We start from the raw sequence: 22,095 nt of genomic DNA on the forward strand, positions 1-22,095 counted from the left end.
TCGAAAAAAGACATATGTCCATCAAGTTCAACCAGGGAATTAAGGGGTAGGGGTGTGGCGCGATATTGGGGAAGGGATGAGATTTTATATTTCTTCATAAGCATTAATCTTATTTTGTCAATTAGGAACATTCAGCACCCACCCGCTATCAAGGCAGCTGCCTATCATGTCATGCCCTACCTGCACAGGTGTGCTGGCTACTCAAATGATCCAATTAAGGAGGCCATTTAGTCAGCAGCAGCAGAAGTCCTGTGCCTGGACGCTCCAACAGCGGCCAGACACAAGCAGAAGCAGCAGAAGCAGCAGCAGCAGCACCACCTTTTGTTTTTTGGCTGCAGCAGCAGCAAGGCCCACAGGGCTGGCTAGCTGGCTAGCCAGCAAGCAGGTAGCAATGAAAGTAGGAATCTTTCTTTTTAACCCTGTAAGGGGGTGGTGCACTGTACCCGAAGATACTGCCATATCGGGTCAATGCATAGGGCGACGGAAGCAAGCTTCGAAATCGGCCCCCGTTCTCAAAAATCCATTTAATATATGGTCCCCAGATAGGGGACGTATCAGATATTAAACTGATAAGAACAGATACTACACTTGATCTTAGCCAAAAGGCCGAGAAGCGATAACCGTGAAAGGGGCGGGCCCAACAAGGTCCCCTTCATGGGCACTATCACTGCTTGCTGTCAGGGAGGCTGCCAGACAATTTTCCATGCACACTCTGGGCTGGGGGGCAGTCAACCACCAGTACACACAGCAGAACCTAAACCCATACCATTATTGCTAAGCAGCAAGACAGGGGCCCATTGCACTCCCACGGGGCCTTTTTAAATGCAATCCATAACCCGGATTTGCCAGGAACCCTTCTTACTCCTCCTACTTGCATGTGACACTGGGCTTAGGATCTGCATAGGAAACACACACACAAGCACACACCTACCTTTGTTGCCTGCAGATGCCTCCTTGGCTGTCCCCAAACGGTATCAAACCAACACCCACGGGAAGCTGTAAGCATAGAGGACATGCCTGCACCCCATTGGACTTACCTGTGTGGGTTAAACCCGGGTTATTTGACAACCTATGGCGGTGATGGTTCTGCTCAGGCAGAGCAGTGCTGATGCTCCTCATAAAGCTGTCGCTGCTGTGAAGGTTCTAGGTGACATCACAAATCCCTATGGTTACATACACAACAAAGCTGGGTTGTTGTTGTTTACACTCTGCAAGGCCTGTGGAAGTGAGTGACATCATAGCACTGTAGTTCTGAGGGTTCTAGATGGATGCAACAATCTCCTGTTGCTTCTATGAAGGCCATAATAGACGACATCACCAAACAGCTCCATAGTCACATACACAGCAAAGGAGAGATGTTGTTTACACCTAGTGATGTCAGTGGTATTGAGTGACATCACAGCACAGTGCTAAGGCTCCTGGGCCTGGACACAGCAGCGGCTGCAATATCTCAACGGAGAATACGTTTATATATATGTGTGTGTGTGCGCGTATATATATATATATATATATATATATATATATATATATATTTCTCCGCCGAAATCACTTTTAAACCCATTTCCACCTTTTTTTCCCTTCTCTTCCTCTTACTTTTTTTTCACGTTTTTTTACGTTTTTCTCCTTTTCGCCTCTTTTCTGGGCGTATTATTCTTCTTTTTCTTCTTTTTTTTCGTCTAATGCATACCCCATCAGTGCAGCAATGCTTATTCAATACCGCCAGCAGATGGAGACACTGGGGGATAATTTTCTAAGGATTTATACTGATTTTTCCTGTCTGAATTTGTCGCACAGAAAGTTGCAGGCCAAATATGTGTGACATTTCTGCGACTTTAGCTTCTAGAGCATTTTTACAACATTATACATAGGTGCTGAATACATAAAAAGCGACTGTTCAGCGACAGACAAGTCGCATCGGCTGAAAGTAGGCCAGAATGTCAGTCCATGTTGGAGCAGGTTTAGATACAGTCTAAAGTATAGATCTCAAAGTCTGTGCACAGAATTTAGCAAGGGCCTCGCACCTTCTGATGCATCAGGTAGGTGCACAATAGCATAGCCTAACCCTCTGTACTTTGGTCTATATTGATGCGGGACATAGACAGCCAGCTGATGACCAATCCATTAGTGCAATGGATGGCTGGAAGCATTTGTCTTTGCCTTTGCAATACCACAGAAGCAATGCATGGTCAATGTACAGCAATGACACACCTGTGTGAACAGCCAGGAGACCCCCCCCCCATGTTATGTTACATAGTTACATAGTTAGTACGGTCGAAAAAAGACATATGTCCATCAAGTTCAACCAGGGAATTAAGGGGTAGGGGTGTGGCGCGATATTGGGGAAGGGATGAGATTTTATATTTCTTCATAAGCATTAATCTTATTTTGTCAATTAGGAACATTCAGCACCCACCCGCTATCAAGGCAGCTGCCTATCATGTCATGCCCTACCTGCACAGGTGTGCTGGCTACTCAAATGATCCAATTAAGGAGGCCATTTAGTCAGCAGCAGCAGAAGTCCTGTGCCTGGACGCTCCAACAGCGGCCAGACACAAGCAGAAGCAGCAGAAGCAGCAGCAGCAGCACCACCTTTTGTTTTTTGGCTGCAGCAGCAGCAAGGCCCACAGGGCTGGCTAGCTGGCTAGCCAGCAAGCAGGTAGCAATGAAAGTAGGAATCTTTCTTTTTAACCCTGTAAGGGGGTGGTGCACTGTACCCGAAGATACTGCCATATCGGGTCAATGCATAGGGCGACGGAAGCAAGCTTCGAAATCGGCCCCCGTTCTCAAAAATCCATTTAATATATGGTCCCCAGATAGGGGACGTATCAGATATTAAACTGATAAGAACAGATACTACACTTGATCTTAGCCAAAAGGCCGAGAAGCGATAACCGTGAAAGGGGCGGGCCCAACAAGGTCCCCTTCATGGGCACTATCACTGCTTGCTGTCAGGGAGGCTGCCAGACAATTTTCCATGCACACTCTGGGCTGGGGGGCAGTCAACCACCAGTACACACAGCAGAACCTAAACCCATACCATTATTGCTAAGCAGCAAGACAGGGGCCCATTGCACTCCCACGGGGCCTTTTTAAATGCAATCCATAACCCGGATTTGCCAGGAACCCTTCTTACTCCTCCTACTTGCATGTGACACTGGGCTTAGGATCTGCATAGGAAACACACACACAAGCACACACCTACCTTTGTTGCCTGCAGATGCCTCCTTGGCTGTCCCCAAACGGTATCAAACCAACACCCACGGGAAGCTGTAAGCATAGAGGACATGCCTGCACCCCATTGGACTTACCTGTGTGGGTTAAACCCGGGTTATTTGACAACCTATGGCGGTGATGGTTCTGCTCAGGCAGAGCAGTGCTGATGCTCCTCATAAAGCTGTCGCTGCTGTGAAGGTTCTAGGTGACATCACAAATCCCTATGGTTACATACACAACAAAGCTGGGTTGTTGTTGTTTACACTCTGCAAGGCCTGTGGAAGTGAGTGACATCATAGCACTGTAGTTCTGAGGGTTCTAGATGGATGCAACAATCTCCTGTTGCTTCTATGAAGGCCATAATAGACGACATCACCAAACAGCTCCATAGTCACATACACAGCAAAGGAGAGATGTTGTTTACACCTAGTGATGTCAGTGGTATTGAGTGACATCACAGCACAGTGCTAAGGCTCCTGGGCCTGGACACAGCAGCGGCTGCAATATCTCAACGGAGAATACGTTTATATATATGTGTGTGTGTGCGCGTATATATATATATATATATATATATATATATATATATATATATATATTTCTCCGCCGAAATCACTTTTAAACCCATTTCCACCTTTTTTTCCCTTCTCTTCCTCTTACTTTTTTTTCACGTTTTTTTACGTTTTTCTCCTTTTCGCCTCTTTTCTGGGCGTATTATTCTTCTTTTTCTTCTTTTTTTTCGTCTAATGCATACCCCATCAGTGCAGCAATGCTTATTCAATACCGCCAGCAGATGGAGACACTGGGGGATAATTTTCTAAGGATTTATACTGATTTTTCCTGTCTGAATTTGTCGCACAGAAAGTTGCAGGCCAAATATGTGTGACATTTCTGCGACTTTAGCTTCTAGAGCATTTTTACAACATTATACATAGGTGCTGAATACATAAAAAGCGACTGTTCAGCGACAGACAAGTCGCATCGGCTGAAAGTAGGCCAGAATGTCAGTCCATGTTGGAGCAGGTTTAGATACAGTCTAAAGTATAGATCTCAAAGTCTGTGCACAGAATTTAGCAAGGGCCTCGCACCTTCTGATGCATCAGGTAGGTGCACAATAGCATAGCCTAACCCTCTGTACTTTGGTCTATATTGATGCGGGACATAGACAGCCAGCTGATGACCAATCCATTAGTGCAATGGATGGCTGGAAGCATTTGTCTTTGCCTTTGCAATACCACAGAAGCAATGCATGGTCAATGTACAGCAATGACACACCTGTGTGAACAGCCAGGAGACCCCCCCCCCCATGTTATGTTACATAGTTACATAGTTAGTACGGTCGAAAAAAGACATATGTCCATCAAGTTCAACCAGGGAATTAAGGGGTAGGGGTGTGGCGCGATATTGGGGAAGGGATGAGATTTTATATTTCTTCATAAGCATTAATCTTATTTTGTCAATTAGGAACATTCAGCACCCACCCGCTATCAAGGCAGCTGCCTATCATGTCATGCCCTACCTGCACAGGTGTGCTGGCTACTCAAATGATCCAATTAAGGAGGCCATTTAGTCAGCAGCAGCAGAAGTCCTGTGCCTGGACGCTCCAACAGCGGCCAGACACAAGCAGAAGCAGCAGAAGCAGCAGCAGCAGCACCACCTTTTGTTTTTTGGCTGCAGCAGCAGCAAGGCCCACAGGGCTGGCTAGCTGGCTAGCCAGCAAGCAGGTAGCAATGAAAGTAGGAATCTTTCTTTTTAACCCTGTAAGGGGGTGGTGCACTGTACCCGAAGATACTGCCATATCGGGTCAATGCATAGGGCGACGGAAGCAAGCTTCGAAATCGGCCCCCGTTCTCAAAAATCCATTTAATATATGGTCCCCAGATAGGGGACGTATCAGATATTAAACTGATAAGAACAGATACTACACTTGATCTTAGCCAAAAGGCCGAGAAGCGATAACCGTGAAAGGGGCGGGCCCAACAAGGTCCCCTTCATGGGCACTATCACTGCTTGCTGTCAGGGAGGCTGCCAGACAATTTTCCATGCACACTCTGGGCTGGGGGGCAGTCAACCACCAGTACACACAGCAGAACCTAAACCCATACCATTATTGCTAAGCAGCAAGACAGGGGCCCATTGCACTCCCACGGGGCCTTTTTAAATGCAATCCATAACCCGGATTTGCCAGGAACCCTTCTTACTCCTCCTACTTGCATGTGACACTGGGCTTAGGATCTGCATAGGAAACACACACACAAGCACACACCTACCTTTGTTGCCTGCAGATGCCTCCTTGGCTGTCCCCAAACGGTATCAAACCAACACCCACGGGAAGCTGTAAGCATAGAGGACATGCCTGCACCCCATTGGACTTACCTGTGTGGGTTAAACCCGGGTTATTTGACAACCTATGGCGGTGATGGTTCTGCTCAGGCAGAGCAGTGCTGATGCTCCTCATAAAGCTGTCGCTGCTGTGAAGGTTCTAGGTGACATCACAAATCCCTATGGTTACATACACAACAAAGCTGGGTTGTTGTTGTTTACACTCTGCAAGGCCTGTGGAAGTGAGTGACATCATAGCACTGTAGTTCTGAGGGTTCTAGATGGATGCAACAATCTCCTGTTGCTTCTATGAAGGCCATAATAGACGACATCACCAAACAGCTCCATAGTCACATACACAGCAAAGGAGAGATGTTGTTTACACCTAGTGATGTCAGTGGTATTGAGTGACATCACAGCACAGTGCTAAGGCTCCTGGGCCTGGACACAGCAGCGGCTGCAATATCTCAACGGAGAATACGTTTATATATATGTGTGTGTGTGCGCGTATATATATATATATATATATATATATATATATATATATATATATTTCTCCGCCGAAATCACTTTTAAACCCATTTCCACCTTTTTTTCCCTTCTCTTCCTCTTACTTTTTTTTCACGTTTTTTTACGTTTTTCTCCTTTTCGCCTCTTTTCTGGGCGTATTATTCTTCTTTTTCTTCTTTTTTTTCGTCTAATGCATACCCCATCAGTGCAGCAATGCTTATTCAATACCGCCAGCAGATGGAGACACTGGGGGATAATTTTCTAAGGATTTATACTGATTTTTCCTGTCTGAATTTGTCGCACAGAAAGTTGCAGGCCAAATATGTGTGACATTTCTGCGACTTTAGCTTCTAGAGCATTTTTACAACATTATACATAGGTGCTGAATACATAAAAAGCGACTGTTCAGCGACAGACAAGTCGCATCGGCTGAAAGTAGGCCAGAATGTCAGTCCATGTTGGAGCAGGTTTAGATACAGTCTAAAGTTCAAAGTCTGTGCACAGAATTTAGCAAGGGCCTCGCACCTTCTGATGCATCAGGTAGGTGCACAATAGCATAGCCTAACCCTCTGTACTTTGGTCTATATTGATGCGGGACATAGACAGCCAGCTGATGACCAATCCATTAGTGCAATGGATGGCTGGAAGCATTTGTCTTTGCCTTTGCAATACCACAGAAGCAATGCATGGTCAATGTACAGCAATGACACACCTGTGTGAACAGCCAGGAGACCCCCCCCCCCATGTTATGTTACATAGTTACATAGTTAGTACGGTCGAAAAAAGACATATGTCCATCAAGTTCAACCAGGGAATTAAGGGGTAGGGGTGTGGCGCGATATTGGGGAAGGGATGAGATTTTATATTTCTTCATAAGCATTAATCTTATTTTGTCAATTAGGAACATTCAGCACCCACCCGCTATCAAGGCAGCTGCCTATCATGTCATGCCCTACCTGCACAGGTGTGCTGGCTACTCAAATGATCCAATTAAGGAGGCCATTTAGTCAGCAGCAGCAGAAGTCCTGTGCCTGGACGCTCCAACAGCGGCCAGACACAAGCAGAAGCAGCAGAAGCAGCAGCAGCAGCACCACCTTTTGTTTTTTGGCTGCAGCAGCAGCAAGGCCCACAGGGCTGGCTAGCTGGCTAGCCAGCAAGCAGGTAGCAATGAAAGTAGGAATCTTTCTTTTTAACCCTGTAAGGGGGTGGTGCACTGTACCCGAAGATACTGCCATATCGGGTCAATGCATAGGGCGACGGAAGCAAGCTTCGAAATCGGCCCCCGTTCTCAAAAATCCATTTAATATATGGTCCCCAGATAGGGGACGTATCAGATATTAAACTGATAAGAACAGATACTACACTTGATCTTAGCCAAAAGGCCGAGAAGCGATAACCGTGAAAGGGGCGGGCCCAACAAGGTCCCCTTCATGGGCACTATCACTGCTTGCTGTCAGGGAGGCTGCCAGACAATTTTCCATGCACACTCTGGGCTGGGGGGCAGTCAACCACCAGTACACACAGCAGAACCTAAACCCATACCATTATTGCTAAGCAGCAAGACAGGGGCCCATTGCACTCCCACGGGGCCTTTTTAAATGCAATCCATAACCCGGATTTGCCAGGAACCCTTCTTACTCCTCCTACTTGCATGTGACACTGGGCTTAGGATCTGCATAGGAAACACACACACAAGCACACACCTACCTTTGTTGCCTGCAGATGCCTCCTTGGCTGTCCCCAAACGGTATCAAACCAACACCCACGGGAAGCTGTAAGCATAGAGGACATGCCTGCACCCCATTGGACTTACCTGTGTGGGTTAAACCCGGGTTATTTGACAACCTATGGCGGTGATGGTTCTGCTCAGGCAGAGCAGTGCTGATGCTCCTCATAAAGCTGTCGCTGCTGTGAAGGTTCTAGGTGACATCACAAATCCCTATGGTTACATACACAACAAAGCTGGGTTGTTGTTGTTTACACTCTGCAAGGCCTGTGGAAGTGAGTGACATCATAGCACTGTAGTTCTGAGGGTTCTAGATGGATGCAACAATCTCCTGTTGCTTCTATGAAGGCCATAATAGACGACATCACCAAACAGCTCCATAGTCACATACACAGCAAAGGAGAGATGTTGTTTACACCTAGTGATGTCAGTGGTATTGAGTGACATCACAGCACAGTGCTAAGGCTCCTGGGCCTGGACACAGCAGCGGCTGCAATATCTCAACGGAGAATACGTTTACATATATGTGTGTGTGTGCGCGTATATATATATATATATATATATATATATATATATATATATATATTTCTCCGCCGAAATCACTTTTAAACCCATTTCCACCTTTTTTTCCCTTCTCTTCCTCTTACTTTTTTTTCACGTTTTTTTACGTTTTTCTCCTTTTCGCCTCTTTTCTGGGCGTATTATTCTTCTTTTTCTTCTTTTTTTTCGTCTAATGCATACCCCATCAGTGCAGCAATGCTTATTCAATACCGCCAGCAGATGGAGACACTGGGGGATAATTTTCTAAGGATTTATACTGATTTTTCCTGTCTGAATTTGTCGCACAGAAAGTTGCAGGCCAAATATGTGTGACATTTCTGCGACTTTAGCTTCTAGAGCATTTTTACAACATTATACATAGGTGCTGAATACATAAAAAGCGACTGTTCAGCGACAGACAAGTCGCATCGGCTGAAAGTAGGCCAGAATGTCAGTCCATGTTGGAGCAGGTTTAGATACAGTCTAAAGTATAGATCTCAAAGTCTGTGCACAGAATTTAGCAAGGGCCTCGCACCTTCTGATGCATCAGGTAGGTGCACAATAGCATAGCCTAACCCTCTGTACTTTGGTCTATATTGATGCGGGACATAGACAGCCAGCTGATGACCAATCCATTAGTGCAATGGATGGCTGGAAGCATTTGTCTTTGCCTTTGCAATACCACAGAAGCAATGCATGGTCAATGTACAGCAATGACACACCTGTGTGAACAGCCAGGAGACCCCCCCCCCCATGTTATGTTACATAGTTACATAGTTAGTACGGTCGAAAAAAGACATATGTCCATCAAGTTCAACCAGGGAATTAAGGGGTAGGGGTGTGGCGCGATATTGGGGAAGGGATGAGATTTTATATTTCTTCATAAGCATTAATCTTATTTTGTCAATTAGGAACATTCAGCACCCACCCGCTATCAAGGCAGCTGCCTATCATGTCATGCCCTACCTGCACAGGTGTGCTGGCTACTCCAATGATCCAATTAAGGAGGCCATTTAGTCAGCAGCAGCAGAAGTCCTGTGCCTGGACGCTCCAACAGCGGCCAGACACAAGCAGAAGCAGCAGAAGCAGCAGCAGCAGCACCACCTTTTGTTTTTTGGCTGCAGCAGCAGCAAGGCCCACAGGGCTGGCTAGCTGGCTAGCCAGCAAGCAGGTAGCAATGAAAGTAGGAATCTTTCTTTTTAACCCTGTAAGGGGGTGGTGCACTGTACCCGAAGATACTGCCATATCGGGTCAATGCATAGGGCGACGGAAGCAAGCTTCGAAATCGGCCCCCGTTCTCAAAAATCCATTTAATATATGGTCCCCAGATAGGGGACGTATCAGATATTAAACTGATAAGAACAGATACTACACTTGATCTTAGCCAAAAGGCCGAGAAGCGATAACCGTGAAAGGGGCGGGCCCAACAAGGTCCCCTTCATGGGCACTATCACTGCTTGCTGTCAGGGAGGCTGCCAGACAATTTTCCATGCACACTCTGGGCTGGGGGGCAGTCAACCACCAGTACACACAGCAGAACCTAAACCCATACCATTATTGCTAAGCAGCAAGACAGGGGCCCATTGCACTCCCACGGGGCCTTTTTAAATGCAATCCATAACCCGGATTTGCCAGGAACCCTTCTTACTCCTCCTACTTGCATGTGACACTGGGCTTAGGATCTGCATAGGAAACACACACACAAGCACACACCTACCTTTGTTGCCTGCAGATGCCTCCTTGGCTGTCCCCAAACGGTATCAAACCAACACCCACGGGAAGCTGTAAGCATAGAGGACATGCATGCACCCCATTGGACTTACCTGTGTGGGTTAAACCCGGGTTATTTGACAACCTATGGCGGTGATGGTTCTGCTCAGGCAGAGCAGTGCTGATGCTCCTCATAAAGCTGTCGCTGCTGTGAAGGTTCTAGGTGACATCACAAATCCCTATGGTTACATACACAACAAAGCTGGGTTGTTGTTGTTTACACTCTGCAAGGCCTGTGGAAGTGAGTGACATCATAGCACTGTAGTTCTGAGGGTTCTAGATGGATGCAACAATCTCCTGTTGCTTCTATGAAGGCCATAATAGACGACATCACCAAACAGCTCCATAGTCACATACACAGCAAAGGAGAGATGTTGTTTACACCTAGTGATGTCAGTGGTATTGAGTGACATCACAGCACAGTGCTAAGGCTCCTGGGCCTGGACACAGCAGCGGCTGCAATATCTCAACGGAGAATACGTTTATATATATGTGTGTGTGTGCGCGTATATATATATATATATATATATATATATATATATATATATATATATTTCTCCGCCGAAATCACTTTTAAACCCATTTCCACCTTTTTTTCCCTTCTCTTCCTCTTACTTTTTTTTCACGTTTTTTTAAGTTTTTCTCCTTTTCGCCTCTTTTCTGGGCGTATTATTCTTCTTTTTCTTCTTTTTTTTCGTCTAATGCATACCCCATCAGTGCAGCAATGCTTATTCAATACCGCCAGCAGATGGAGACACTGGGGGATAATTTTCTAAGGATTTATACTGATTTTTCCTGTCTGAATTTGTCGCACAGAAAGTTGCAGGCCAAATATGTGTGACATTTCTGCGACTTTAGCTTCTAGAGCATTTTTACAACATTATACATAGGTGCTGAATACATAAAAAGCGACTGTTCAGCGACAGACAAGTCGCATCGGCTGAAAGTAGGCCAGAATGTCAGTCCATGTTGGAGCAGGTTTAGATACAGTCTAAAGTATAGATCTCAAAGTCTGTGCACAGAATTTAGCAAGGGCCTCGCACCTTCTGATGCATCAGGTAGGTGCACAATAGCATAGCCTAACCCTCTGTACTTTGGTCTATATTGATGCGGGACATAGACAGCCAGCTGATGACCAATCCATTAGTGCAATGGATGGCTGGAAGCATTTGTCTTTGCCTTTGCAATACCACAGAAGCAATGCATGGTCAATGTACAGCAATGACACACCTGTGTGAACAGCCAGGAGACCCCCCCCCCATGTTATGTTACATAGTTACATAGTTAGTACGGTCGAAAAAAGACATATGTCCATCAAGTTCAACCAGGGAATTAAGGGGTAGGGGTGTGGCGCGATATTGGGGAAGGGATGAGATTTTATATTTCTTCATAAGCATTAATCTTATTTTGTCAATTAGGAACATTCAGCACCCACCCGCTATCAAGGCAGCTGCCTATCATGTCATGCCCTACCTGCACAGGTGTGCTGGCTACTCAAATGATCCAATTAAGGAGGCCATTTAGTCAGCAGCAGCAGAAGTCCTGTGCCTGGACGCTCCAACAGCGGCCAGACACAAGCAGAAGCAGCAGAAGCAGCAGCAGCAGCACCACCTTTTGTTCTTTGGCTGCAGCAGCAGCAAGGCCCACAGGGCTGGCTAGCTGGCTAGCCAGCAAGCAGGTAGCAATGAAAGTAGGAATCTTTCTTTTTAACCCTGTAAGGGGGTGGTGCACTGTACCCGAAGATACTGCCATATCGGGTCAATGCATAGGGCGACGGAAGCAAGCTTCGAAATCGGCCCCCGTTCTCAAAAATCCATTTAATATATGGTCCCCAGATAGGGGACGTATCAGATATTAAACTGATAAGAACAGATACTACACTTGATCTTAGCCAAAAGGCCGAGAAGCGATAACCGTGAAAGGGGCGGGCCCAACAAGGTCCCCTTCATGGGCACTATCACTGCTTGCTGTCAGGGAGGCTGCCAGACAATTTTCCATGCACACTCTGGGCTGGGGGGCAGTCAACCACCAGTACACACAGCAGAACCTAAACCCATACCATTATTGCTAAGCAGCAAGACAGGGGCCCATTGCACTCCCACGGGGCCTTTTTAAATGCAATCCATAACCCGGATTTGCCAGGAACCCTTCTTACTCCTCCTACTTGCATGTGACACTGGGCTTAGGATCTGCATAGGAAACACACACACAAGCACACACCTACCTTTGTTGCCTGCAGATGCCTCCTTGGCTGTCCCCAAACGGTATCAAACCAACACCCACGGGAAGCTGTAAGCATAGAGGACATGCCTGCACCCCATTGGACTTACCTGTGTGGATTAAACCCGGGTTATTTGACAACCTATGGCGGTGATGGTTCTGCTCAGGCAGAGCAGTGCTGATGCTCCTCATAAAGCTGTCGCTGCTGTGAAGGTTCTAGGTGACATCACAAATCCCTATGGTTACATACACAACAAAGCTGGGTTGTTGTTGTTTACACTCTGCAAGGCCTGTGGAAGTGAGTGACATCATAGCACTGTAGTTCTGAGGGTTCTAGATGGATGCAACAATCTCCTGTTGCTTCTATGAAGGCCATAATAGACGACATCACCAAACAGCTCCATAGTCACATACACAGCAAAGGAGAGATGTTGTTTACACCTAGTGATGTCAGTGGTATTGAGTGACATCACAGCACAGTGCTAAGGCTCCTGGGCCTGGACACAGCAGCGGCTGCAATATCTCAACGGAGAATACGTTTATATATATGTGTGTGTGTGCGCGTATATATGTATATATATATATATATATATATATATATATATATATATATATATATATTTCTCCGCCGAAATCACTTTTAAACCCATTTCCACCTTTTTTTCCCTTCTCTTCCTCTTACTTTTTTTTCACGTTTTTTTACGTTTTTCTCCTTTTCGCCTCTTTTCTGGGCGTATTATTCTTCTTTTTCTTCTTTTTTTTCGTCTAATGCATACCCCATCAGTGCAGCAATGCTTATTCAATACCGCCAGCAGATGGAGACACTGGGGGATAATTTTCTAAGGATTTATACTGATTTTTCCTGTCTGAATTTGTCGCACAGAAAGTTGCAGGCCAAATATGTGTGACATTTCTGCGACTTTAGCTTCTAGAGCATTTTTACAACATTATACATAGGTGCTGAATACATAAAAAGCGACTGTTCAGCGACAGACAAGTCGCATCGGCTGAAAGTAGGCCAGAATGTCAGTCCATGTTGGAGCAGGTTTAGATACAGTCTAAAGTATAGATCTCAAAGTCTGTGCACAGAATTTAGCAAGGGCCTCGCACCTTCTGATGCATCAGGTAGGTGCACAATAGCATAGCCTAACCCTCTGTACTTTGGTCTATATTGATGCGGGACATAGACAGCCAGCTGATGACCAATCCATTAGTGCAATGGATGGCTGGAAGCATTTGTCTTTGCCTTTGCAATACCACAGAAGCAATGCATGGTCAATGTACAGCAATGACACACCTGTGTGAACAGCCAGGAGACCCCCCCCCCATGTTATGTTACATAGTTACATAGTTAGTACGGTCGAAAAAAGACATATGTCCATCAAGTTCAACCAGGGAATTAAGGGGTAGGGGTGTGGCGCGATATTGGGGAAGGGATGAGATTTTATATTTCTTCATTAGCATTAATCTTATTTTGTCAATTAGGAACATTCAGCACCCACCCGCTATCAAGGCAGCTGCCTATCATGTCATGCCCTACCTGCACAGGTGTGCTGGCTACTCAAATGATCCAATTAAGGAGGCCATTTAGTCAGCAGCAGCAGAAGTCCTGTGCCTGGACGCTCCAACAGCGGCCAGACACAAGCAGAAGCAGCAGAAGCAGCAGCAGCAGCACCACCTTTTGTTTTTTGGCTGCAGCAGCAGCAAGGCCCACAGGGCTGGCTAGCTGGCTAGCCAGCAAGCAGGTAGCAATGAAAGTAGGAATCTTTCTTTTTAACCCTGTAAGGGGGTGGTGCACTGTACCCGAAGATACTGCCATATCGGGTCAATGCATAGGGCGACGGAAGCAAGCTTCGAAATCGGCCCCCGTTCTCAAAAATCCATTTAATATATGGTCCCCAGATAGGGGACGTATCAGATATTAAACTGATAAGAACAGATACTACACTTGATCTTAGCCAAAAGGCCGAGAAGCGATAACCGTGAAAGGGGCGGGCCCAACAAGGTCCCCTTCATGGGCACTATCACTGCTTGCTGTCAGGGAGGCTGCCAGACAATTTTCCATGCACACTCTGGGCTGGGGGGCAGTCAACCACCAGTACACACAGCAGAACCTAAACCCATACCATTATTGCTAAGCAGCAAGACAGGGGCCCATTGCACTCCCACGGGGCCTTTTTAAATGCAATCCATAACCCGGATTTGCCAGGAACCCTTCTTACTCCTCCTACTTGCATGTGACACTGGGCTTAGGATCTGCATAGGAAACACACACACAAGCACACACCTACCTTTGTTGCCTGCAGATGCCTCCTTGGCTGTCCCCAAACGGTATCAAACCAACACCCACGGGAAGCTGTAAGCATAGAGGACATGCCTGCACCCCATTGGACTTACCTGTGTGGGTTAAACCCGGGTTATTTGACAACCTATGGCGGTGATGGTTCTGCTCAGGCAGAGCAGTGCTGATGCTCCTCATAAAGCTGTCGCTGCTGTGAAGGTTCTAGGTGACATCACAAATCCCTATGGTTACATACACAACAAAGCTGGGTTGTTGTTGTTTACACTCTGCAAGGCCTGTGGAAGTGAGTGACATCATAGCACTGTAGTTCTGAGGGTTCTAGATGGATGCAACAATCTCCTGTTGCTTCTATGAAGGCCATAATAGACGACATCACCAAACAGCTCCATAGTCACATACACAGCAAAGGAGAGATGTTGTTTACACCTAGTGATGTCAGTGGTATTGAGTGACATCACAGCACAGTGCTAAGGCTCCTGGGCCTGGACACAGCAGCGGCTGCAATATCTCAACGGAGAATACGTTTATATATATGTGTGTGTGTGCGCGTATATATATATATATATATATATATATATATATATATATATATATTTCTCCGCCGAAATCACTTTTAAACCCATTTCCACCTTTTTTTCCCTTCTCTTCCTCTTACTTTTTTTTCACGTTTTTTTACGTTTTTCTCCTTTTCGCCTCTTTTCTGGGCGTATTATTCTTCTTTTTCTTCTTTTTTTTCGTCTAATGCATACCCCATCAGTGCAGCAATGCTTATTCAATACCGCCAGCAGATGGAGACACTGGGGGATAATTTTCTAAGGATTTATACTGATTTTTCCTGTCTGAATTTGTCGCACAGAAAGTTGCAGGCCAAATATGTGTGACATTTCTGCGACTTTAGCTTCTAGAGCATTTTTACAACATTATACATAGGTGCTGAATACATAAAAAGCGACTGTTCAGCGACAGACAAGTCGCATCGGCTGAAAGTAGGCCAGAATGTCAGTCCATGTTGGAGCAGGTTTAGATACAGTCTAAAGTATAGATCTCAAAGTCTGTGCACAGAATTTAGCAAGGGCCTCGCACCTTCTGATGCATCAGGTAGGTGCACAATAGCATAGCCTAACCCTCTGTACTTTGGTCTATATTGATGCGGGACATAGACAGCCAGCTGATGACCAATCCATTAGTGCAATGGATGGCTGGAAGCATTTGTCTTTGCCTTTGCAATACCACAGAAGCAATGCATGGTCAATGTACAGCAATGACACACCTGTGTGAACAGCCAGGAGACCCCCCCCCCATGTTATGTTACATAGTTACATAGTTAGTACGGTCGAAAAAAGACATATGTCCATCAAGTTCAACCAGGGAATTAAGGGGTAGGGGTGTGGCGCGATATTGGGGAAGGGATGAGATTTTATATTTCTTCATAAGCATTAATCTTATTTTGTCAATTAGGAACATTCAGCACCCACCCGCTATCAAGGCAGCTGCCTATCATGTCATGCCCTACCTGCACAGGTGTGCTGGCTACTCAAATGATCCAATTAAGGAGGCCATTTAGTCAGCAGCAGCAGAAGTCCTGTGCCTGGACGCTCCAACAGCGGCCAGACACAAGCAGAAGCAGCAGAAGCAGCAGCAGCAGCACCACCTTTTGTTTTTTGGCTGCAGCAGCAAGGCCCACAGGGCTGGCTAGCTGGCTAGCCAGCAAGCAGGTAGCAATGAAAGTAGGAATCTTTCTTTTTAACCCTGTAAGGGGGTGGTGCACTGTACCCGAAGATACTGCCATATCGGGTCAATGCATAGGGCGACGGAAGCAAGCTTCGAAATCGGCCCCCGTTCTCAAAAATCCATTTAATATATGGTCCCCAGATAGGGGACGTATCAGATATTAAACTGATAAGAACAGATACTACACTTGATCTTAGCCAAAAGGCCGAGAAGCGATAACTGTGAAAGGGGCGGGCCCAACAAGGTCCCCTTCATGGGCACTATCACTGCTTGCTGTCAGGGAGGCTGCCAGACAATTTTCCATGCACACTCTGGGCTGGGGGGCAGTCAACCACCAGTACACACAGCAGAACCTAAACCCATACCATTATTGCTAAGCAGCAAGACAGGGGCCCATTGCACTCCCACGGGGCCTTTTTAAATGCAATCCATAACCCGGATTTGCCAGGAACCCTTCTTACTCCTCCTACTTGCATGTGACACTGGGCTTAGGATCTGCATAGGAAACACACACACAAGCACACACCTACCTTTGTTGCCTGCAGATGCCTCCTTGGCTGTCCCCAAACGGTATCAAACCAACACCCACGGGAAGCTGTAAGCATAGAGGACATGCCTGCACCCCATTGGACTTACCTGTGTGGGTTAAACCCGGGTTATTTGACAACCTATGGCGGTGATGGTTCTGCTCAGGCAGAGCAGTGCTGATGCTCCTCATAAAGCTGTCGCTGCTGTGAAGGTTCTAGGTGACATCACAAATCCCTATGGTTACATACACAACAAAGCTGGGTTGTTGTTGTTTACACTCTGCAAGGCCTGTGGAAGTGAGTGACATCATAGCACTGTAGTTCTGAGGGTTCTAGATGGATGCAACAATCTCCTGTTGCTTCTATGAAGGCCATAATAGACGACATCACCAAACAGCTCCATAGTCACATACACAGCAAAGGAGAGATGTTGTTTACACCTAGTGATGTCAGTGGTATTGAGTGACATCACAGCACAGTGCTAAGGCTCCTGGGCCTGGACACAGCAGCGGCTGCAATATCTCAACGGAGAATACGTTTATATATATGTGTGTGTGTGCGCGTATATATATATATATATATATATATATATATATATATATATATATTTCTCCGCCGAAATCACTTTTAAACCCATTTCCACCTTTTTTTCCCTTCTCTTCCTCTTACTTTTTTTTCACGTTTTTTTACGTTTTTCTCCTTTTCGCCTCTTTTCTGGGCGTATTATTCTTCTTTTTCTTCTTTTTTTTCGTCTAATGCATACCCCATCAGTGCAGCAATGCTTATTCAATACCGCCAGCAGATGGAGACACTGGGGGATAATTTTCTAAGGATTTATACTGATTTTTCCTGTCTGAATTTGTCGCACAGAAAGTTGCAGGCCAAATATGTGTGACATTTCTGCGACTTTAGCTTCTAGAGCATTTTTACAACATTATACATAGGTGCTGAATACATAAAAAGCGACTGTTCAGCGACAGACAAGTCGCATCGGCTGAAAGTAGGCCAGAATGTCAGTCCATGTTGGAGCAGGTTTAGATACAGTCTAAAGTATAGATCTCAAAGTCTGTGCACAGAATTTAGCAAGGGCCTCGCACCTTCTGATGCATCAGGTAGGTGCACAATAGCATAGCCTAACCCTCTGTACTTTGGTCTATATTGATGCGGGACATAGACAGCCAGCTGATGACCAATCCATTAGTGCAATGGATGGCTGGAAGCATTTGTCTTTGCCTTTGCAATACCACAGAAGCAATGCATGGTCAATGTACAGCAATGACACACCTGTGTGAACAGCCAGGAGACCCCCCCCCCATGTTATGTTACATAGTTACATAGTTAGTACGGTCGAAAAAAGACATATGTCCATCAAGTTCAACCAGGGAATTAAGGGGTAGGGGTGTGGCGCGATATTGGGGAAGGGATGAGATTTTATATTTCTTCATAAGCATTAATCTTATTTTGTCAATTAGGAACATTCAGCACCCACCCGCTATCAAGGCAGCTGCCTATCATGTCATGCCCTACCTGCACAGGTGTGCTGGCTACTCAAATGATCCAATTAAGGAGGCCATTTAGTCAGCAGCAGCAGAAGTCCTGTGCCTGGACGCTCCAACAGCGGCCAGACACAAGCAGAAGCAGCAGAAGCAGCAGCAGCAGCACCACCTTTTGTTCTTTGGCTGCAGCAGCAGCAAGGCCCACAGGGCTGGCTAGCTGGCTAGCCAGCAAGCAGGTAGCAATGAAAGTAGGAATCTTTCTTTTTAACCCTGTAAGGGGGTGGTGCACTGTACCCGAAGATACTGCCATATCGGGTCAATGCATAGGGCGACGGAAGCAAGCTTCGAAATCGGCCCCCGTTCTCAAAAATCCATTTAATATATGGTCCCCAGATAGGGGACGTATCAGATATTAAACTGATAAGAACAGATACTACACTTGATCTTAGCCAAAAGGCCGAGAAGCGATAACCGTGAAAGGGGCGGGCCCAACAAGGTCCCCTTCATGGGCACTATCACTGCTTGCTGTCAGGGAGGCTGCCAGACAATTTTCCATGCACACTCTGGGCTGGGGGGCAGTCAACCACCAGTACACACAGCAGAACCTAAACCCATACCATTATTGCTAAGCAGCAAGACAGGGGCCCATTGCACTCCCACGGGGCCTTTTTAAATGCAATCCATAACCCGGATTTGCCAGGAACCCTTCTTACTCCTCCTACTTGCATGTGACACTGGGCTTAGGATCTGCATAGGAAACACACACACAAGCACACACCTACCTTTGTTGCCTGCAGATGCCTCCTTGGCTGTCCCCAAACGGTATCAAACCAACACCCACGGGAAGCTGTAAGCATAGAGGACATGCCTGCACCCCATTGGACTTACCTGTGTGGGTTAAACCCGGGTTATTTGACAACCTATGGCGGTGATGGTTCTGCTCAGGCAGAGCAGTGCTGATGCTCCTCATAAAGCTGTCGCTGCTGTGAAGGTTCTAGGTGACATCACAAATCCCTATGGTTACATACACAACAAAGCTGGGTTGTTGTTGTTTACACTCTGCAAGGCCTGTGGAAGTGAGTGACATCATAGCACTGTAGTTCTGAGGCTTCTAGATGGATGCAACAATCTCCTGTTGCTTCTATGAAGGCCATAATAGACGACATCACCAAACAGCTCCATAGTCACATACACAGCAAAGGAGAGATGTTGTTTACACCTAGTGATGTCAGTGGTATTGAGTGACATCACAGCACAGTGCTAAGGCTCCTGGGCCTGGACACAGCAGCGGCTGCAATATCTCAACGGAGAATACGTTTACATATATGTGTGTGTGTGCGCGTATATATATATATATATATATATATATATATATATATATATATATATATATATATTTCTCCGCCGAAATCACTTTTAAACCCATTTCCACCTTTTTTTCCCTTCTCTTCCTCTTACTTTTTTTTCACGTTTTTTTACGTTTTTCTCCTTTTCGCCTCTTTTCTGGGCGTATTATTCTTCTTTTTCTTCTTTTTTTTCGTCTAATGCATACCCCATCAGTGCAGCAATGCTTATTCAATACCGCCAGCAGATGGAGACACTGGGGGATAATTTTCTAAGGATTTATACTGATTTTTCCTGTCTGAATTTGTCGCACAGAAAGTTGCAGGCCAAATATGTGTGACATTTCTGCGACTTTAGCTTCTAGAGCATTTTTACAACATTATACATAGGTGCTGAATACATAAAAAGCGACTGTTCAGCGACAGACAAGTCGCATCGGCTGAAAGTAGGCCAGAATGTCAGTCCATGTTGGAGCAGGTTTAGATACAGTCTAAAGTATAGATCTCAAAGTCTGTGCACAGAATTTAGCAAGGGCCTCGCACCTTCTGATGCATCAGGTAGGTGCACAATAGCATAGCCTAACCCTCTGTACTTTGGTCTATATTGATGCGGGACATAGACAGCCAGCTGATGACCAATCCATTAGTGCAATGGATGGCTGGAAGCATTTGTCTTTGCCTTTGCAATACCACAGAAGCAATGCATGGTCAATGTACAGCAATGACACACCTGTGTGAACAGCCAGGAGACCCCCCCCCCCATGTTATGTTACATAGTTACATAGTTAGTACGGTCGAAAAAAGACATATGTCCATCAAGTTCAACCAGGGAATTAAGGGGTAGGGGTGTGGCGCGATATTGGGGAAGGGATGAGATTTTATATTTCTTCATAAGCATTAATCTTATTTTGTCAATTAGGAACATTCAGCACCCACCCGCTATCAAGGCAGCTGCCTATCATGTCATGCCCTACCTGCACAGGTGTGCTGGCTACTCCAATGATCCAATTAAGGAGGCCATTTAGTCAGCAGCAGCAGAAGTCCTGTGCCTGGACGCTCCAACAGCGGCCAGACACAAGCAGAAGCAGCAGAAGCAGCAGCAGCAGCACCACCTTTTGTTTTTTGGCTGCAGCAGCAGCAAGGCCCACAGGGCTGGCTAGCTGGCTAGCCAGCAAGCAGGTAGCAATGAAAGTAGGAATCTTTCTTTTTAACCCTGTAAGGGGGTGGTGCACTGTACCCGAAGATACTGCCATATCGGGTCAATGCATAGGGCGACGGAAGCAAGCTTCGAAATCGGCCCCCGTTCTCAAAAATCCATTTAATATATGGTCCCCAGATAGGGGACGTATCAGATATTAAACTGATAAGAACAGATACTACACTTGATCTTAGCCAAAAGGCCGAGAAGCGATAACCGTGAAAGGGGCGGGCCCAACAAGGTCCCCTTCATGGGCACTATCACTGCTTGCTGTCAGGGAGGCTGCCAGACAATTTTCCATGCACACTCTGGGCTGGGGGGCAGTCAACCACCAGTACACACAGCAGAACCTAAACCCATACCATTATTGCTAAGCAGCAAGACAGGGGCCCATTGCACTCCCACGGGGCCTTTTTAAATGCAATCCATAACCCGGATTTGCCAGGAACCCTTCTTACTCCTCCTACTTGCATGTGACACTGGGCTTAGGATCTGCATAGGAAACACACACACAAGCACACACCTACCTTTGTTGCCTGCAGATGCCTCCTTGGCTGTCCCCAAACGGTATCAAACCAACACCCACGGGAAGCTGTAAGCATAGAGGACATGCCTGCACCCCATTGGACTTACCTGTGTGGGTTAAACCCGGGTTATTTGACAACCTATGGCGGTGATGGTTCTGCTCAGGCAGAGCAGTGCTGATGCTCCTCATAAAGCTGTCGCTGCTGTGAAGGTTCTAGGTGACATCACAAATCCCTATGGTTACATACACAACAAAGCTGGGTTGTTGTTGTTTACACTCTGCAAGGCCTGTGGAAGTGAGTGACATCATAGCACTGTAGTTCTGAGGGTTCTAGATGGATGCAACAATCTCCTGTTGCTTCTATGAAGGCCATAATAGACGACATCACCAAACAGCTCCATAGTCACATACACAGCAAAGGAGAGATGTTGTTTACACCTAGTGATGTCAGTGGTATTGAGTGACATCACAGCACAGTGCTAAGGCTCCTGGGCCTGGACACAGCAGCGGCTGCAATATCTCAACGGAGAATACGTTTATATATATGTGTGTGTGTGCGCGTATATATATATATATATATATATATATATATATATATATATATATATATATATTACTCCGCCGAAATCACTTTTAAACCCATTTCCACCTTTTTTTCCCTTCTCTTCCTCTTA

The 22,095-nt window shown here is 46.1% G+C and overlaps 10 non-coding genes across 10 annotated transcripts; all 10 read right to left on the reverse strand.

Moving 5' to 3' along the window:
- Nucleotides 1-427: 427 nt before the first annotated feature.
- On the reverse strand, nucleotides 428-618 carry LOC130310411 (U2 spliceosomal RNA). Its single transcript, XR_008858936.1, has one exon. It is a non-coding gene; the product is annotated as a U2 spliceosomal RNA (small nuclear RNA).
- A 2,080-nt stretch (nucleotides 619-2,698) lies between these two features.
- Nucleotides 2,699-2,889, reverse strand: LOC130310412 (U2 spliceosomal RNA). The gene has a single exon (XR_008858937.1). It is a non-coding gene; the product is annotated as a U2 spliceosomal RNA (small nuclear RNA).
- Nucleotides 2,890-4,976: 2,087 nt separating this feature from the next.
- Nucleotides 4,977-5,167, reverse strand: LOC130310413 (U2 spliceosomal RNA). Its single transcript, XR_008858938.1, has one exon. It is a non-coding gene; the product is annotated as a U2 spliceosomal RNA (small nuclear RNA).
- A 2,078-nt stretch (nucleotides 5,168-7,245) lies between these two features.
- Nucleotides 7,246-7,436, reverse strand: LOC130310414 (U2 spliceosomal RNA). The gene has a single exon (XR_008858939.1). It is a non-coding gene; the product is annotated as a U2 spliceosomal RNA (small nuclear RNA).
- A 2,085-nt stretch (nucleotides 7,437-9,521) lies between these two features.
- On the reverse strand, nucleotides 9,522-9,712 carry LOC130310415 (U2 spliceosomal RNA). The gene has a single exon (XR_008858940.1). It is a non-coding gene; the product is annotated as a U2 spliceosomal RNA (small nuclear RNA).
- A 2,086-nt stretch (nucleotides 9,713-11,798) lies between these two features.
- LOC130310416 (U2 spliceosomal RNA) lies at nucleotides 11,799-11,989 on the reverse strand. Its single transcript, XR_008858942.1, has one exon. It is a non-coding gene; the product is annotated as a U2 spliceosomal RNA (small nuclear RNA).
- A 2,096-nt stretch (nucleotides 11,990-14,085) lies between these two features.
- LOC130310418 (U2 spliceosomal RNA) lies at nucleotides 14,086-14,276 on the reverse strand. The gene has a single exon (XR_008858944.1). It is a non-coding gene; the product is annotated as a U2 spliceosomal RNA (small nuclear RNA).
- Nucleotides 14,277-16,357: 2,081 nt separating this feature from the next.
- LOC130310419 (U2 spliceosomal RNA) lies at nucleotides 16,358-16,548 on the reverse strand. The gene has a single exon (XR_008858945.1). It is a non-coding gene; the product is annotated as a U2 spliceosomal RNA (small nuclear RNA).
- A 2,084-nt stretch (nucleotides 16,549-18,632) lies between these two features.
- LOC130310420 (U2 spliceosomal RNA) lies at nucleotides 18,633-18,823 on the reverse strand. Its single transcript, XR_008858946.1, has one exon. It is a non-coding gene; the product is annotated as a U2 spliceosomal RNA (small nuclear RNA).
- A 2,095-nt stretch (nucleotides 18,824-20,918) lies between these two features.
- On the reverse strand, nucleotides 20,919-21,109 carry LOC130310422 (U2 spliceosomal RNA). The gene has a single exon (XR_008858947.1). It is a non-coding gene; the product is annotated as a U2 spliceosomal RNA (small nuclear RNA).
- Between the last annotated feature and the right edge of the window lie 986 nt (nucleotides 21,110-22,095).

This window comes from Hyla sarda, unplaced genomic scaffold (genome assembly GCF_029499605.1).
Source record: "Hyla sarda isolate aHylSar1 unplaced genomic scaffold, aHylSar1.hap1 scaffold_157, whole genome shotgun sequence".
NCBI classification, from domain to species: Eukaryota; Metazoa; Chordata; class Amphibia; order Anura; family Hylidae; genus Hyla; species Hyla sarda.